General features: G+C 40.9%; 1 pseudogene; it reads left to right on the top strand.

The window, feature by feature from the left end:
- The first annotated feature begins 2,710 nt into the window (after positions 1-2,710).
- LOC126393510 (putative gustatory receptor clone PTE01) lies at positions 2,711-3,615 on the top strand (annotated as a pseudogene).
- The last annotated feature ends 968 nt before the right edge of the window (positions 3,616-4,583 follow it).

Below are 4,583 nucleotides of genomic sequence, written 5' to 3' on the forward strand. Positions count from 1 at the left end.
GGTTCTTACCTTCACAGACTCCATGAAATGATGTCTTCCTCCTAAATATTTGGTCACATGCTCAATTTTATTTACAGTTTCCTAGCAACAAGGGGTGGCTCAACTTACCCTTTGGCTCAACTTACCCCAGTCTCCCCTGTGCAGTTTGTAGTGGGTCTAGTGAGTAAGGAAGCAAGGAGGTGATGTTGATTTCGACTAACCACTCAAAGCACTTCATGATGGGTGATAGTTTACGCAGAAGCTTTGGTCTTTTTGAGAACAGGGACAATAGTGGTCTTTGAAACATCTGGGGGCTACAGGCTGAAGCAGTGAGCATCTTGACCAGGGATGCAATCAGGTCCAGGGACTCTTACTTCCTTTAAAAGGTCTGCACGCATCTGCCCTGGGTTGCTAATGGGCAGATGTCTGGGCCGTTTGTGCCTCTTCAGCATGTCAAGGAATGCATAGAAGGTCTTCAGTTCATTTGCGGCTGTGAGGTCACGGTCCTATCAATCTGTACAACTTGTCCGGGGCTTAGGTGATGTTGGCATGTGGTGGGATGTACACAGTTGTGGGAAGGATTGATGTAAACTCCCTCTGGAGATAATAAAGATGGCAACTGATCAAAAGGTGCTCAAGATTTGGAGAACAGCCAGTTGAACTGATCTCCACATCTAAGCATAACTGGTTGTTGAACATGAAGCAGACATTTCCCCCCTTGTTCCTCTATGATTCTATTAGCCAGTCCTCGCAGTGAATGTAGTGCCCCCCTGGGACAATGGTTCATCGTGAAAGGGTTGAGCCAAATCTCTGTGAAAACCATAATGTCAACCTCATGGTGCTAGAGGAAAAGTAGGGAGATCACCAAAGTTGTTAGGATTCATTGTTTGGGAACCATGAATGTCTGTAGGCCTATATGTTTGTTTTTTTTAATACATCATGTAGATATTTTACAGGGTAAATGGGCTTACCAAAGTCTGGTGGAGTTCTCACCAGACTGTTCTAACACCTTCTGGATTCTGGCTGTGTCCCCAACCAGTGGAAGGAATCTACTATAATCCCAATCCCCAAAGAAGACACCTGCTAAGGACCTGAAGGACTACAGACCAGTAGCTTTGACATCTGTTTTATGTAAATGCATGAAGAGAGTAGTGTGTGACCAGCTATCGACATGCTGTCAGACAAACTGGATCCACTTCAGTTTGCCTATAAACCAAAACGCAGTGTAGAGGATGCAAGTCTCATACTTATGGACACTGTTGCTAAAAATGTGGACTCTGCACATCTACACACTAGGATTTTATTCATGGATTTCTCCTCTGCTTTTAATACTGTAAACACTAACAACTTGCTGCACCGCCTCTCTGACCTTCAGGTTCACCCAACACGGATTTTATGTATTAAGAGTTTTTTATTGGGCAGACCACAGCAGGTGCTTTTAAATGGTTTTAAATCCAGTAACCTGGTTTTAAACACAGGACTTCCCCAAGGCTGTGTTTTATCCCCCATTCTCTTCTCTGTTTACACTACCAGCATCACCTGTAGCAGTGAAGGAATGACACTTTTTAAATATGCGGATGACATGGCCCTGGTGGCACACCTGCCTGGCACTGATGCTCTGCCCCTTTACTAGCAGGTGGTCACAACCTGGTACAAACATTTGTTGAGCACTCACTGGAGCTCAACATCACAAAGACAAGGAGTTGTGCTGTGGGGGCAGAGACAAAACAGCATCGCCCCTTTTCCAACCACTCAGCATCCAGGGTCAGCTGGTGGAGCAGGTTCAGTCTTTTAAATACCTGGGAACAGAGACAGACACCTGCCTGTCTTTTGCACAGCACACTGGCTCAGTATACAAAAAAGCACAACAGCGCCTCTAGCTGCTGAGGAAACTCAGGATTTTTCATGACAGCAAGGACATTTTAACGTTGGTTTACTGTTCACTCATCGAATCCATTCTCACCTTCAATATTTCATCCTGGTACAACCTGCTCACCGTCAAACACAAAACAAAACTCTCCCGCATAATAAAGCATTCCAGCAAAATAATCGCCTCACCTCAAACTCCACTGTCTGAACTGTACAGCCGCTCAGTGATCAGGAAAGCCACCCTGATCACAGAGGACCCCACTCACCCCCTCCACCACTCCTTCCAGTTACTGCCATCAGGAAAACGGTATAAAGTCCCACTGGCCCGGAAAAACACAACAAAATCTTTCATCCCCACTGCAGTAACTATTCTAAACAATATTAAATAGACACATGCACAGTCATATACCGTTTTTCAGTCCCCTTGTGTGTTTTAAATGTGATGTGTGTTTTAAATGTGAATTTGAGCCTTGTCAAAGGAGAATTTCTGTCACCTCTGGGACAGACAATAAAGCTTATCCTATCTTATCTTATCCTCTGGGGGGCATGTCTGTACAAAATGTCATGACAATTCATTGAATAGTTGTTGAGATATTTCAGTCTGGACCAAAGTGGCATATATATGACCATCTAACAGACCGACATTGCCATCACTAGAGCCATGCCACTCGTGTGGCCAAAAATAGGAGCTCTATCAGAAAGTTTGACATGCTTTGATGAGAACTTTCCAGATTCTCCAGAGGTGAACAAAGGTGGTGACATCTTCCAGGCTAGACAAGATAAACGGTGTACATCTCCCAGAACACCCAGTGTTGGTTAAAGGGTTTAATATTTATGCATGCTGTCCTTTTTGATTCAGAGAATGGAAAACAGCACTGTCTCTTTTTACTTTAACCTAACCATGTTCATGAACATTGGACATTACAGTTATCCAGCCTTTGTCTTTTGCCTCCTGCTCTACAGCTTTATTGTGTCTGCTAATCTTACCATGAGGAGAAAACACTACATGAGCCCATGTACATTTTTATTGCATTTTTATCTGTCAATGCTCTGTATGGTTCTACTACTTTCTTCCCCAGATTCCTCATGGACCTTCTGTGTGATACTCATTTCATCTCTCGTCCTGCTTGTTTTACTCAGATTTATGTTGTTCACACATATGCTTTTTACGAACTGACCATTCTGAGCATTATGGCATATGATAGATATGTTGCTGTTTGTCATCCTTTACATTATCACAGAAAGATGAACTCTAAAACTGTCTACACTTTGACATTTTTTGCTTGGGTCTGTCCAGCCTGTTATCTCACAGTAAGCATTATTTTGATTGTCAGGCTTCCTCTGTGTGGTAACAATATACAGAGGGTATACTGTGCCAGCTGGAATATTGTAAAATTATCATGTGTTTCCAATGCTGTTAACAATATTGTCGCTTTGTTGGGGGCCATAGCCATAGCCTTCCTTCCCTTTAGCTGTATCTTGTACACTTATCTAAAAATTGTGATTGCTTGTTGGAAGTCACCAGAGGTCAGAGGAAAAGTATTACAGAGCTGTCTTCCGCATGTTATTTCATTTGTGATATATTCCATCACATCATTTAGCGATACTGCCCTGAACCGACAAAATCTTGACAAGATAAATCCATTTTTGGCTGCAATTCTATCAGTAGAATTTATTATCATTCCTCCAGTTGTAAATCCTCTTGTGTATGGCCTTAAATTACCAGAAATTAGAAAACACATCTTCAAGATATTTCTATATGCCTAAAACCCCAGTCTAAGAAAAATTGCTGTACATTATGAATCTACACTGATCATGTGAATGTTGTGTGTTGGGAATAAATCGCATACAGAATTCATGAATTATGTCAAAGTAAAAAGAAAAAAATATCTGGTGTCCTATTCAACTTTTTTACACTATGTCCAGGACTGGACAAATTGAAAATGTTTCCTTATTTTCTGACTACAGTGTTGTGATACAGTATTAATACTTCATGACATTAAGTGAAATGTGTGGTGTGGTGCAACCGTATCTTATAACATAAATGGGGATTACAGCAGAGATGGAGGTGGGATTAGAATACAATTGTTTATCATCTATTGTAAATTAAATTGTGTGTCATAATCAAATATTGTATCTCACTAATAAGACTCCATCTTGTAGATGTATTCCTTAATATTATTCCCCATAGCATCAGCAGAATCAGCTCACATCATGCTGCGTTTATATCCCCCACATTAACTATGTTTACTTACTATTTACTTGGTGATATTCCATTCCATTACTTTTATCCAAAGCCACTCACAATATGTACATTTACTATGTGAACCCAACCCAATAATTGCAAGAAGTATCCAATATGGTGAACGTTTGTACCACAGCATGGGTCTGTGGCATCCTCAGAGTTACTGCAGAGGGGCCACCAAATTATTGTTTGATTTTTTTTTTTTTTTAAGTTTGTTATTTTCTTTTTTCAACAAAATAAAATAAAATAAAATAAAACTAGTCCATACCCATTGAGTGCACAGTTGCCCACGTACAGTTTGACATGGTGTGTCTTTGGGATACAGGTCATAGGAAACTGCAGATTAAATAGTCAACTGAACCCATAGAGCAATGTATTCAGACAGAGTTTTTGTGGATTTGATAGTACGATTGCTTTATTGAAAGTACAGTAGTACCATTGCCAATAGTGGGATAGTTAGTGGGCTAAAACTGTACATTAGTAGTTGAGG

Source organism: Epinephelus moara, chromosome 7, assembly GCF_006386435.1.
Source record: "Epinephelus moara isolate mb chromosome 7, YSFRI_EMoa_1.0, whole genome shotgun sequence".
Lineage (NCBI taxonomy): Eukaryota > Metazoa > Chordata > Actinopteri > Perciformes > Serranidae > Epinephelus > Epinephelus moara.